We start from the raw sequence: 15,592 nt of genomic DNA, 5'->3' as shown, positions 1-15,592 counted from the left end.
GTCTTTGAGAACAGTAAATTTTAAATAAAATTGGTTGCACATTTTTAATCTCTAAATTTCCACTGAGTATAGAAACAGAATCTGTTTGCACAAATCTGTATACAATGACATGGATCCCATCCACAAAAATATTTTATTTTTTCAGGAGCAATATAAGCAAATAATTCTGATTGTTCTTATAGACAAAAGGAATGACTGGTCTATTTCTTTAAAGTTTGCAGATGTAAACAAATGCCCCAAAAAAGATTGGTATTTTTTTTAACTTTTAACTTGGGTAACTTCACTGTTCAGTTTATAAACTGCCAATTACAAATTAATTTTCAAGGCCATCCCATATAATACTCTGAATATCAATCTGGTTGAAATGAATGGGGCACATAAAGCAATCCTAAGCATGTTGAGGTGGAAGTAATTTGATAGGTTTTTTTTTATCTAGAATAGAATAGAACAGAAGAGAACAGAAGGGAACAGAAGAGAACAGAACAGAATAGAATAGAATTCTTTATTGGCCAAGTATGATTGGACACACAAGGAATTTGTCTTGGTGCATATGCTCTCAGTGTACATAAAAGAAAAAGATACCAGATCTAATACTTGTTGATAGAATTGTAATTTATTGAACAATGAGGAGCAAATGACTCTTGGACTTCGATGCATCTGACACCAGCCACATCCTACATTTTGTGATGGGATTTCCATCATACAATAACGCTTCACTTGGTTTTCATTTTCATTTTATTTGCAGTCCATCTCCTAAATCTGTTTGGGAGATTCTATCAACATTCCAAATAAAACTTGTTGAAGGTATGTAGCACTAGTGTTGTAAGGTAAGTAGTATTCACTTACCTTTGCTAACATTTCAGAAATGTAAGTGCTCATGTACAGCACTTCTCTGCATGCGCACAACCTTCTGTGCATGTGCAGAGCATCTGTGATAACATCTTGGTGGGTGGGTGGAGCTTCCCACCACGACTGGTTTGCCCGAACCAGGGAGAACCAGTAGAATACCACTACTGGTGCATAGGTGGAATGCAAGAGGAAAAACAATCTATTCCACCAACAATTTTCTGTCCTTTGTCTGAAGGGTTGTTGTTGTTTTGCATGTAATTTGTATTCTGGATTGGAACTTTTGGGTTTGTCCTCCCTATAAAGCAGACAATAAGCTACCAGATGGCAGAAGACTACATCAAACTATATCAAATATAGACACAACTGTGAGTAGTGCAGTAGTGTTGTAAGGTAAGTAGTATTCACTTACATTTGCTACCCCCGAGTAGTGCCCCAAGTCTAATAAATTATTATTATTATTATTATTATTATTATTATTATTATTATTATGTTGTTATTATTGTTATTGTTATTGTTATTGTTGTTTTCTTCTTCTTCTTGTTGTTGTTGTTATTGTTGTTGTTGTTGTTGTTGTTATTATTATTATTATTATTATTATTATTATTATTATTATTATTATTATTTACCTTAAATAGAAGAATCAATTCTGCCCCACTTTCTTTATGGCAGAGTTGGAAGGGATTATTTCTTCTCTTTCTTTTGATAATCTGTTCATCAATTTCTTTATTTCTTTCTAAATAATTTGTAATTGTGACAAATAGACCAGGGAGAATTTCCAAAGCCCAGCACAGTTGCTGGTTATTTGTAGCATCATTTTCAAGGGTTGGAAAAAATTTTCTTGCCAAAAGCTGATATCTTTGAAGCACTGTGGTTTTATAGCATATTAAGTAGGCACCCTGACATATGACTTACTTCTCTGTCGCTGATGGACTTGGTATCACTGTGGGTTGTGCACAATAGATCTCGGGCACATAGGGAGGGAGGAAATTGCATTATCTAATGATCGCGGTATGTGCTATGGCCCATCCGCCTTTGCAAATCCCGGTTTTCTTTTTTAAATATAGTGCCCATAAATAAATGTTAAATAATTCATGACCATAATTTTGTAAATTCAGCTAGGCCACACCTCTCTGGGGGCATATATATGAATGTGCTTCAGCCTCGAATCAATGTGTCTGCCAGGCTCACGAATGTGGAGCCAGAATTCCCACATCTAGACCAAAATGCTGTAAAGGACTCCAATTCCACTTCAGCAGTCATCCATCATACTGTCACTTTAATTCAGATGCTGCTACTTGTTTTAATAACATACATCTTACACAAAGAATATTGCTAACACAATATTCCTGAGGTAGGGCTTTTACAACCCCATAAAATGGCATTAACCCCTTGATCTCTGATCTTCTTTTCATGCGCTCGTGCTCTTGCTCTTTAATGCTTATCAATAACTGGAGTTCAGGGGAATTCCGTTTGTGGCATAGAATCCAACATCAATCATTACAATAAGAAAATAAAATCTCCCCGCGTATGTGAAAGCATGATGGAAAGAACAAAAAGGTTATTGCAAAAAGACTATCTCAAACTGTAGATAGGCAAAACGCCTGATTGTATGTGTTAAACTGTATCAGTTCATTAAGAAGATGACCATTGTTGCTAACACTGAAGTCAAGTCAGTGAAAACAATAAAAGGAAACTCACCAGAAAGCTATGGTGACAAAGGACTGCTAATGTTATAGTTAATATACATTGGGAGTGGGAATAAGAAAGCACCTTCATTTGTTCCTTTAGCAATATATGGGTGTACATTGCCTGCAGATAGTTAATGACTTACTAGATTAGCACTGTTATGGCATTTAAAAAAATAAGAACAGAATTGTGAGAAAGTTTTAAATGTTGGGTGTAAACAAGATTTGTGAGCTTACTTTTAAAGACACAAGATCTGTGAAGCAGTTGTTATTGCCTGAGTAAAACTAGTGAATATAAACACATATCACCATTATATTTTAAATATTATTAAGAATATTAAAACAATCCCGAGAATCATGAATTCACTAAGTAGCATCTTATTAATCAATGTATATTTTGTGAGTATGTGTGTCTATGTGTGTGTGTGTTGGGAGGTGTTATGTTATATAGACTCATGGGATTCATTTGATCAACATGATTAAATTATTTCCTTAGTCAGCTAGAAGGAAATTACTAGTAACCAGACATTGTGTGTCTGTTAATTATGTGTTATATGGATTTTTATTATCACAGTTGCTCCTATATTCATGTTCTGTGGATTTTAACTGAATTGTCAATAACAATAGTAATGTTGTTGTTGTTGTTGTTATTATTATTATTATTATTATTATTACTATTATTAATGAGAGCACAAAGTGGAAAATTTTACTGAAAATGAGATGGTGCAGATGCCCACCCCCCTGCCTCCCCTGCTTTATCTGGGAATTCGCTCTGCTGCACCGACTGCGCCAGGATGCACGCTCCCCAAGGGATGGTAGAAAGCCTCTGGTCCTCTTTAAAGGAGGACAGAAGCTTCTGCGGATGGCATCGCTTCACACCTGGGAGCTGCAAAAGGGCTGGGAGAGGAGAGGACCGGAGGCTTTCTACCATCCCTTGGGGAGCACGCATCCTGGTGCAGTCAGCGCAGTGGAGCGAATTCCCAAGTAAAGCAGGGGAGGTGGAGGTGGGCGTGTGTTAGAGTGTGTTTACAAATGAAGCAAAGCTATGCCACCCGCAGAAGCTTCTGTCTTCCTTTGAAGGTGGACATGTTCTCTCGATTTGGGGAATTTTCTTGTGCGAGGGGTGGAGGAGAGAGCGCGAGGAGAGAGAAAAGAGGAGAGTTCCTCCCTCCCCTTCCTCGGGCCTTTGCCTAAGTAAGTCTTGCAGTGCTGACTTCCTCTAGGGTTTCTGGGGCTCCCACCCCTAGGTGATGGACAGGCAGATGGGATTGTCCTTGGGAGGCCAATTCACAGCCACTCCATTTTGTCCGGTTTGTGCCTGTTATCACCCATCCAAACCATAACAGCCTCCAGACATCGGCTGGAGTCCCAGACTATGAATCAAATTGAAGATTAAATCTTATGTAACAATAATAAATTTAAATGTATATATTATGTAATAAACATATCAGGAAAGACTTAATGAACTCAATCTGTATAGTCTGGAGGACAGAAGGAAAAGGGGGGACATGATCGAAACATTTAAATATATTAAAGGGTTAAATAAGGTCCAGGAGGGAAGTGTTTTTAATAGGAAAGTGAACACAGGAACAAGGGGACACAATCTGAAGTTAGTTGGGGGAAAGATCAAAAGCAACATGAGAAAATATTATTTCACTGAAAGAGTAGTAGATCCTTGGAACAAACTTCCAGCAGACGTGGTAGATAAATCCACAGTAACTGAATTTAACCCTGCTGTTCTGTTCGAAAAAACTCCCTAATCTTATGTTCCCGGGTCTATTTGACCCGGACTGCAAATTGATCATTTTATGTACTTATATTTGGTCTTTTTGAAAGCTTTTTTCACCTGGAAACAAGTTTGAACATTTCTGCACACAATGGAATGAAAATTTAACTGGAAGAATTAATCCTTATTGGTTTATTTTGCACATAAATGTGCCTCCCCCCCGTTTTTGCGAATTTATTTTAGGTTTATTGATAATTTTGCCTGCAAAATACATTCTATTTTACTAAAGTTGGTGTGGGATTGGTAGCTTGAACATTTCTGAACATAATGATATGAAAATTGAACTGAAAAAAATGATCCTTATTGGTTTATTTTGCTCATAAATGGGCCCCCATGCTTATACTCAAATAGGCTTATACTCGAGTAGGCTTATACTCGAGTATAAAACAATATGGTCTTATATTCAAAAATAAACCAATAAGAATCATTTTTTTCAGTTCATTTCTATTTTTCTTATGTTTAGGATTGTTCAATTTAGTATATCAAAACTTTTGGGGGAATATTCCTTAGAGATTTGTAGCCTAAAAAAATATAAATTGACAAAAAATTCAGAAAGCATGGGGGGAGGGGCTTTTTGATCAAAATAAAAATATAAGCCTCAATTTTTTCAGTTCAATTTTCATATCATTATGTTCATAAATGTTCAAACTAGTTTTCCAGTGGAAAAAGTTTTCAAAAAGACCAAATTCAAGTACCTAAAAAAATCATTTTGGTCCGGGTCTATATGACCTGAAACAGAGTCAACGTGATTTTTTTTTTGCCCAGAAATTTTTTTTCCCCACCCCAGAAATATTTTTATGATGATCAGGCATGTTAAAATGAGTAAATGAATGCCTAAGATATTAAAAATATTTCAGATTTGAAGCCTGCGTAAATATAAAATGAAAATGTTTGCAAGCAGCCAAGGGGGGGGAGGGCTTATTTATGATTGTAAACAACCAATAAGAAACATTTATTTCAGTTCATTTATATTTTTCTTATATTCAGAAATGTTCAAACTACCAATCCCACACCATCCTTAGTAAAATTGAACACATTTTGCAAGCAAAACTATCCATAAATTGAAAAATATTTCACAAAAACAGGGGGCATGCATTCTATCAGCAAAATAAACCAATAAGAATTACTTTTTTCATTTCAATTTTCATATCATTGTGTGCAGAAATGTTCAGACTACTTTCCAAGTGAAAAAAGTATTCAAATTGACCAAACATAAGCACTTCAAATGAAGAGTTTTCGGTCCGGGTCAGGGTGACCCGGGAACATAACAAGTGTGACTTTTTTGTTTTCAACAAGAAAGAAACCCCCCACCCCACCCCCAAAAAAAATTCTCATAGAGAGAACCCCTGAAATGATGAAAAGTCATGAAATTTCAAGTTTCAGATATGTAGGGAAATTTTTTTACAGGGACTCAAACTTGGCTTGGGGTCACATACGACCCAAACAGAACTTAAACATGCCTGGGATAAACATATATCCATCCTAAGATAAGATACAGAAAATAGTATAAGGGCAGACTAGATGGACCATGAGGTCTTTTTCTGCCGTCAGACTTCTATGTTTCTATAAATATTATATAATAATGATTTTATTTAAGTTCAGCATTTTTCAACTTTGGCTATTCTGATAAAGAACTGATTTCTTCTGTCTTCAGTCCCCTGGAGATTATGTCAAGCAACATCTGTGCAACAGAAAGCAAAGCCAGTGACACTGGGAATAAAGTTTTCAGATCTCTGTGATTAAAGGTTTGCTCACCTATCCAAATATTTCTGCCCAGTTTATGTTCTGCCCTGATGATCCTTATTAGTGACTTCCAAAACAATGTTGTAAATAAAAAATATAGCATATGCTAGCAGAAGACTATTGTTTTTCTAAGAAAATTATCTGTTCTTATTTCATATTAAAGTGTTAATAAGTCTGAAATTATCTGCAGAAAAAGGGAGGGCTTTTACACTGTATGTTGCGATTCATTAAATGCACTTAGAATCAGATTAGATTGTTCAGGCAAAATAAACAAAGCAGAAGAAACCAAAGATGAAATCCTGAAATCAAGAGGGTATTTTATATGGAAAAATATTTAGATTCCCGTCCAGTAAAGTGTTTCATAAATTTGCAAGCTTTCATCTGTTTCTTTAATTTTCAAGGAATTTACTTAAAATTTAAAATATCCCAGATGATGTTGCTTTGTTGAAATTCAGAGCTGTTCTTCCTAGAAGATACTGCTATAATCCAATACTCATTCAAGTTATTTGTTTTCTTTCTTTCCAAATATAGACAGGGTCAAATTTACGAGCCTGTTTGTCTTTAATTAATACATTAATATATTTTGGATGACTGAACCAAAAATGGATTCAATGTTTGGGAAAGAGACTAATAAAACTTCAAGGTATCCAGAAACAAATCCAAAAACATTAGATACCATTCTAGTAAAGCTGAAAGCATCATAGTAACAACCCATTCAGAGGATAGTGTTTGAAATGAAATAAAAGGGGGGGAAATCATGATATGTATTATTCCTACAGCTATAATTAAACATGAGACCCAGAAAGTATTAAATAAAAGCATCTCTTGGTTACACCAGAATATTCTGTGATAGCTACCTACAGCATGAAATTGAAGATTTTAAAATTGAAGAATATATGTAGAGGAGATTTTCCAAAACTATATACAACGCAGTCTAACACCAGAAATCATGTTCCTTAGGGGTTTTTCCACAATAGTCAGTTAAGTTAAGTCAATGGAGGGATAGGGTTCAGATAGATTTTATGTAACCTATGTTCTTCTGGCAAACCCCTTCATATAGTGTATGAGTGAAAGAAATTAAATAAATCAACAGAAAATGAGACTGTGCCACCAATAGATTTGAGAGGTGAATGCAAAAATATAAAGTGAGGGATTTTATTTATGAGTTATTTGTTTTAGTTATAGTACAGAGCTTATTTATTTTATTTATAGCATAGGGCTTACTATACAGTATGTCCCCTTTACTTGCCACTAGTCTCATTGTGTTACAGGTCAGGTTATCACTGCAACTAAGCTTCTCCTAATCACATGGAGAGTCCTTCTTACTTTAAAAATTATATGTAAATACCAGTGAAGATGCTAGAAAGTGCATTAATCTAAAAACATATATTGATGATATAAGCACAGTGTGTTTCCTTAGTATAACTTTGGAGTTTCATACAGATTAGAAATTTGTTTTGTTTACCATAGGTTGCTTCTCTGCATTCCCTAAAAACACTACTGAAAGTTGGCAAGGAAAGGCTAAGGAAGGACAGAGGAATTGGTGCAAAGCAATGTCTTCTCCAGTCTCAAACATTCATTATGCTATTGATCAATACGATTTATTTTTCTTTTAAAGAATCTGCAATCCTTTGCTATGGAATGGAATTGGGGTGACTGAATGGGGCTGAGCATTTATTAGCCAGATGCCCTTCCTGATGCCTAAGTGGAGCTCACAGCAGATATTTTCTCTTTGTGCTCAGAGAGAGAAATATCTGCTGCTACCTAGGATCAAACTCACAGCCTCCTGATTGGGAGTTGAGAGCTCCACCACTAGCCCATCATGCCATTCTTATTAATCAATATGATTACTTGAAAAAAAAATTAAATATTTCCTTCAGTCTGAGTTTAAAATGATCCCCATCAGTGGTGGGTTCCTACTGGTTTGGCCTGGTTCGGGAGAACCGGTAGCAGTGGCAGGAGGCTCCACCCAATAAAATGTTATCACGGAGCTTCTGTGTATGTACAGAAGTATCATACATGTCTGCTTCAGGATGCTTCTATTCCCAATTCCCAGTGGTGGGTAACTGAAACCCACCACTGATCCCCATCCTTTTTATTTCCCAAGATGAATAAATGATATTTTGTACATGTGTGAAAGGAGAGAAAAAAACAAAAGTATTATTATGATCTCCAATGAAATCTGTTTAGATTAGATTAGATTAGATTAGATTTATTGGATTTATATGCCGCCCCTCTCCGTAAACTCGGGGCGGCTCACAACAATAATAAAAAACAGCATAGTACATAATACCAAATCCAATGCCCACCAATCTAATTACAATTTAAAATTAGTAATTTCATAAAAACAATCCCAGTATATATAAAAAACAGGCACACAGTCAATCAATCAACAGAACAAAATGGGCAAGGGGGAGGTGTTTTAGTTCCCCCATGCCTGACGGCAGAGGTGGGTCTTAAGGAGTTTACTAAAGGCAGGGAGGGTTGGGGCAATCCTAATCTCTTCCCCTGGGTCCCGCCAGACGACATTGTTTAGTCGACGGGACCCGGAGAAGGCCAACTCTGTGGGACCTAACCGGTCGCTGGGATTCGTGCGGCAGGAGGCGGTCCCGAAGATATTCTGGTCCGGTGCCATGAAAGGCTTTATAGGTCATAACCAACACTTTGAATTGTGACCGGAAACTGATCGGCAACCAATGCAGACTGCGGAGTGTTGGAGTAATATGGGCATACTTGGAGAAGCCCATAATTGCTCTCACAGCTGTATTCTGCACGATCTGAAGTTTCCGAACACTTTTCAAAGGTAGCCCCATGTAGAGAGCGTTACAGTAGTTGAGCCTCGAGGTGATGAGGGCATGAGTGACTGTGAGCAATGACTCCCGGTCCAAATAGGGCCACAACTGGCGCACCAGGCGAACCTGGGCAACCGCCCCCCTCGCCACAGCTGAAAGGTGTTTTTCTAATGTGAGCTGTGGATCAAGGAGGACACCCAAGTTGCGGACGCTCTCTGAGGGGGTCAATAATTCCCCCCCCAGGGTAATGGACGGACAGATAGAATTGTCCTTGGGAGGCAAAACCCACAGCCACTCCGTCTTGTCTGGGTTGAGTTTGAGTTTGTTGACACCCATCCAGGCCCCAACAGCCTCCAGGCACCGGCACATCACTTCCACTGCTTTGTTGACTGGACATGGGGTGGAGATGTACAACTGGGTATCATCGGCATATTGATGATACCTCACCCCATGCCCTTGGATGATCTCACCCAGCGGTTTCATGTAGATATTAAATAGCAGGGGGGAGAGGACCGATTCCTGAGGCACCCCACAAGGGAGAAACCTCGGGGTCGACCTCTGACCCCCCACTAACACCGACTGCGACCGACCGGAGAGGTAGGAGGAGAACCACTGAAGAACAGTGCCTCCCACTCCCAACCCCTCCAGCCGGCGCAGAAGTATACCATGGTCAATGGTATCAAAAGCCGCTGAGAGGTCAAGGAGCACCAAGATAGAGGACAGGCCCCTGTCCCGGGCCCGCCAGAGATCATCCATCAATGCGACCAAAGCAGTTTCCATGCTGTAGCCGGGCCTGAATCCAGACTGCTGAGGACCTAGATAATCAGCTTCTTCCAAGGACCGCTGGAGTTGAAGTGCCACCACCTTCTCAACAACCTTCCCCATGAAGGGAAGGTTGGAGACTGGACGGTAGTTATTAAGCACGGCTGCGTCCAGGGAAGGCTTCTTGAGGAAGGGGCACACAACCGCCTCCTTATAAAGGGGCGGAAAGGACCCCCTCCCCAAGGAGGCATTGACAATCTCCTAGACACAGCTCCGTGTCACCTCTCGACTGGCTGAAACCAGCCAAGAGGGACACGGATCCAGTAAACAGGTGGCGGAACTCACAGCTCCAATGGCCTTGTCCACTTCATCAGGTGTCACCAAGTCAAACTCCTCCCAGACAGATGGACAAAGACGTTTAGCCCCAGTCACCCCGACTGACTCATTGTCAGTCGACTCTGTTTCACAATTGGAGTTGAGGTCCGCTCGGATCTGGGCGATTTTATCAGCGAAAAACGTGTTAAAATCCTCGGCACTACTCTGCAAGGGCTCCCCAACTCCCCTCTGATTAAGAAGGGAGCGGGTTACCCTAAACAGAATGGCCGGGCGGGATTCCGCTGATGCAATCAAGGCGGCATGATACGCGCATCTTGCCGCCTTGAGCGCCACTTCGTAAGTCTTAATATGAGCTCTTACAAGTGTTCGATCGGATTCGGACTTACTCTTCCTCCATCACTTCTCCAGACGTCTCTTCTGGCGCTTCAACACCCGGAGCTCCTCATTGAACCATGGAGCTCTACGGGGTCTAGTGCCGTGAAGAGGTCGCAACGGCGCAATCCGGTCAAGAGCCTCCCCTGCAGCCTTGTTCCAGGCCTCAGCAAGAGACTCTGCCGAACTGTGGACGAATGTATCTGGAATAACCCCAAGCGCCATCTGGAAGTCTTCTGGATCCATCAGGCGTCTGGGGCGGAACCTCCTAATTGGTTCCGCCTCCCTGCGGGGAAAGATTGGAGCCAGGAAGTTAAGCCGCAGTAGGAAATGATCTGACCACGACAAAGGCAGCACTTCTAAGCCCCTTAATCTCAGATCATTACTCAATTGCTCAGAGGAATATCATATTGGGTGTGTGCCCACCCTCGTGAGTCGGACCCTGAACTACTTGAGTCAGATCCATGACTGTCATGGTGGCCATGAACTCCTGTGCCAGTCCAGAGGAACCACCGAGCAATGGCAGATTGAAGTCCCCCAGGACGATAAGTCCGGGGAACTCCACCGCCAGCCCGGCCACCTCCTTGAGTAGCACAGGCAGGGCTGTTGACACACAGCTGGGAGGCAGGTACGTGAGTAACAAGCCCACCTGAACCCCTAAGTCCAACTTCACCAGGAGGGACTCGCAACCCGCAACCTCTGGAGCAATGAGCCTATGCAGGCCAAGACTCTCCCTGACTATATTAGCCACTCCTCCCCCCCTTCCCTGGGGTCGAGGTTGGTGCCATACCCGAAACCCGGTTTGCCTTCAGAAGTGGCTGTTGCTGAATTTGATGTGAAACAAGATGAAGATGACTTAACTAAAATTGGAAGAGAAACTGCATTGTTCCTGTTCTGCCGGCGTGTTTCAACCGCATGTAATTACAGGGTAATTAATCCAGGAAGACACACACCACACGATAAAAGGAAAATCCAAAGGAAAATCCAAACAGAAAAACAGAAACAGCTCCCTTTTTAAATGTCAAAGGGATTTTCTGGTACACACAAGGCACAGGTTAAATGCAATCCAATTGTTCACCCAATAACTGGGAAATTGAGTCCAATTCTAAAGTCCAGAGAGTCCATACACAATCTTGAACAGCACAAAAACCACGATCTTGATGAAACAATGAATCAGATAAACTGCCATGAGGCTAAAACACTAGGTTGCACTTTTATCTGTAATACTAATTACAGCAGCCCCACCCAACCACAGGTGGCCTCATTTTCTCTTGTAATAATCCTTCAGTTGTTGTCTCCTATGCATCACTCTACGCATGCTTGGATGTGTCATTAACTCTTGTTCAGAATCCAAGGATGATACAGATGATTGATCTCTTCCTGGGCTGTCTGCCAAACTCCCCTCTTCCCTGTCACTCATGCTTCCTTGGTCAGAGGAGCCTTCGTTGGCAGATTCCATCGGGAGCAAAAGAGGCCTACGGCATGTGAATGTTTCTCCCACATCCATCTGCACATTCCTTGGGGCAGGAGCTGGACCAGAGCTAACCACAACAGTTCCCAATTTGTAAAATGTGAATCCTGAACAATACATGTAAATATTAATGTGAATGCATTCAGACATCCCTCAAAATAGAATCAAGATTCTATCTCTCCCTCCATCTACCCCCCTCTCTCACACACAGAAAGACAGACAGACAGACAGACAGAGAAATAGACAGACACATACATTTGCCATGTATTTTTGAAGGTTCACTCTTAATATTAGAAACAGATTTCTAAGTACATTTTGTGGGAAGACACAAATTAAGAATGGTAGACACAAGGAGACTTTAGAACAAGGAAAGGGGAGACTGACACATGTTCATTTACAAGCAACATTTCCAGAATTGAAGAAATCTTAAGAATGGCTTCTTTCATAGAAGGAAATTTGGTATGTGTATGCATCTCTGTGAATTGTTTATGTGTGGGTGGGTATGCATGCACATGCATTATTTGATTAGAGTTTTTAACAAAAATTGAATTTCTCATTTCCATGCCTTTACTGTTCTGCTTCTCAACTTGGAATATGTTCTTGTTCAATTGTATGGAAATAGATTATAGATCCAGAGGCACTTGGATATTATTTGACTGTGATTTCTTCTTTCTGGTTCTGTGTTGCAGATTTACACATTTTGGATTTGATTAATCATTTGCTATTGGGATCTAGTATTCTTAACCTTAAAAAAATGCTCAACGCCGATGCTGTAAATGATATAAATATACATCAATCATAAATGCTTGTTTATACAATGTATTTCATGAGTGGTTTTTCATAAATAAAGCTGTATGCCTACTCTTCAATTATGATCATGTATAACTTTGAATGCTTACCAGTATACAACAAGCCAGATTACTATTACTTTCTTCTTCAAAAATGCTGCTGTTGCTCATCTCCAATGTTGGGGTGAATAGAGTAAGGAAGTACATCTTCGTTGGAAAACAAAGACATAGGTTGATTATAGCTATTACATATTGACTGAAATAATTGGCTTATAATAGAGGAGATCTGATTCAGAATGCAATGTCATCTACATTTTTCTTCATTAGCTAATATTTACAAATTAGGATCCTTCAGGAAGAATTTACTGGGATAGGAAAACAATTTTCCCGTGTAGGATTCAGAAATTTCTGGCGACGTTTCGACGAGGTCCCACTCGTCATCTTCAGGCTGGTTCTTCTGTCCTTGTTCTAGGGCGAACACAGAGAGACATGAGCTGCCTTCCCTCGATAAATACTATGAAAACATATGTGTGTGTGTGTGTGTGTGTGTGTGTGTATATATATATATATATATATATATATATATATATATATATATGTCAAATGTTTTTTAGCTGGAATTTGACACATACAGAATATAGTTGTCGGCTATAAATAAAATTAACTGCCTTGAAATGGTCCTGGGTTGGGCCTAGAGGCAAAAAGGAGCTGTGACGTTCCTTCAATATACCAGGGTGATCCGACATTAAAAAACCATATATATATATATATATATATATATATATATATATATATATATATATATATATATATATGTTTCAGATCACTGAAACATAATCACCCAATCTATTTGCTACATTCAAAACAAATCTCCACCCCCACACTATATACTAGGAAGAAATGACAGTTGCTAACATTCCATTTTACAACAACACAAAGATTGGAACTTTAGCCTGATGATGGTGAATGTGATTTCGCCGAAACGTCGCATAAACATGCAAAATATTACACAGGGCAAAACCCGAACTCAGAACAATCTACATATATATATATATATATATATATATATATATATATATATATATATATAATATAACGTATAACATATAATATATATTATACATATATTAACATCTGTCATAAAGTCTACCTGAATTTTTTATCATCCAGTTCCCAGGTATATAAATTTATATTTACCATTTAAAATATTGCCTGTTCTTAATTCAGATCCCCATCAAGCATGGACCTTCAGTTATTTTTTTCATTATTAAGGAATTTAACATTGGTAAAGTTGCGTAATTGTAATGGAATCCCTATCTTCACAGGAGAAGGTGAATGTCCACAGAAGATGTTGATCACAATAGAGCAACAAATAAATCTGGGGAGCATCAAAGACAAACCTCAACTGGATTTCAGCAGAACAGCTACTTGGCTCTGGGCCCATGACAGCAATAACACTGGGAATATATGTTATATCTCGGATTAAAATATTTACAGCTCAGTCGTTACACAAAGAAGGTTGTAATGGGTCCTAATGCCTATAATGGACAAGTTAAAACAGTGAAGCTAAATAGAAATTATCATCATCATTATCATCATCATTAAACCTATTAACACTAACAAAAGGCCTGTCTGAGCTATAGACTGTGAAATGCAAGAGCATAAACTTATGTCTTTGCCTGGCAATGAAGAGAGATGATGCTACCTTAACTTGGCTTCCAAGAAAGAGCATTCCAAGAAAAGGAAGTGCAAGACCTATTTCACAGACAAATGCCAGGAAAAGCTCCAGGCCCAGACACAATAACTCCTTCTTGCTTGCCAGTTGGCCCCATCTTCACCTGAAGCTTCAATAAATTGCTAGAAATGTGCTATGCTCCTTCAAATGCTCTATCGTCATCTCAGTGCCAAAGAAGCCCACCATCAAAGAACTAAATGACTACAGACCATAACATCTGTAGTTATGAAAACCTTTGAAAGGCTAATAATGTCTTTTCTTTTATGTACACTGAAAGTATATGCATCAAGACAAATTCCTTGTATGTCCAATCACACTTGGCCAATAAATAATGCTATTCTATTCAGTTCTGTTCTGTTCTGTTCTGTTCTATTCTATTCTATTCTATTCTGAGTGCAACCACAGACAAAGTCTTTCCATGAATGCCTTTCATGAATGCAGTTAGGGAATGAGAGTTCTTGATTAAATACATCAAGTGTAATGGTATGTAGGAATGAAGTTGGGAGACAGAAGGGAAAGTTGTAAACTGAACATATATTTCATAAAAGATATCTCAATGTATAGGAGGTGGAAACATAGAAAACATTTTACAAGGACCTTCTCTAGTTTTCTGAAGTGTAAAAAAGAGGAGAGAGTCTTGCTAAATTGATGTTAGCACTTCAAAATCCAGACAAGAAGGATGACCATGAATACCAATCATCTTTATTACATTAAATTTAAATTTACATTAACATAATTATGTAAGTCTGAATGTTTTCATTCCCTCCATTCCTTTTTTCCTATCAAGGAAACTAGGAAGGATCTTTTCTGAAACACTTCCCATGCCTCCTCTCTTTCTGGGGCTGAAATATCTTTTACAACTGGTTATCTTGTTTGCAGCTCTCCTGGGTTTAATGGAGATGGAACTTTCCTCCAACTTTGAAATCCAGTTGAGCTCAGCTTCTGAAGACTTTACAGAAAACACTAGGCAATTTTCTTGGCTACTCCATGAGAGTAGTTTGCTGAATGGGGGGCTGGTTCGTTTTTTGTTTTGTTTTTTACTTCTTAGTTTAATTTACAGGGTTGACATTCCTTGGAGAAATCTCATGTAACTGCTAACCATGCATGACCTCACTTAGCATCTGAGCCCAGGAACAGTTGCCCAAATGCATACATCTAAAAAGGGGCCTAAATGGTAAAATCCAGTTTTTTTGGCTGGTGATACATTTGAAATAGTTGTCATCAGAATATCAGATGCCTGGGAAAAACAGACGTGTCTTTTTCAATCTATAAG

General features: G+C 39.0%; 1 long non-coding RNA gene across 1 annotated transcript; it reads left to right on the top strand.

The window, feature by feature from the left end:
- The first annotated feature begins 791 nt into the window (after window positions 1–791).
- On the top strand, window positions 792–14,637 carry LOC139160344 (uncharacterized). The gene is made up of 4 exons (XR_011557928.1): window positions 792–804; window positions 1,156–1,239; window positions 5,975–6,065; window positions 13,910–14,637. It is a non-coding gene; the product is annotated as an uncharacterized lncRNA (long non-coding RNA).
- Window positions 14,638–15,592: the final 955 nt, after the last annotated feature.

Source organism: Erythrolamprus reginae, chromosome 1, assembly GCF_031021105.1.
Source record: "Erythrolamprus reginae isolate rEryReg1 chromosome 1, rEryReg1.hap1, whole genome shotgun sequence".
Lineage (NCBI taxonomy): Eukaryota > Metazoa > Chordata > Lepidosauria > Squamata > Dipsadidae > Erythrolamprus > Erythrolamprus reginae.
Note: the sequence above shows the minus strand (reverse complement) of the source record. Positions and strands in the feature narration are given on the sequence as shown.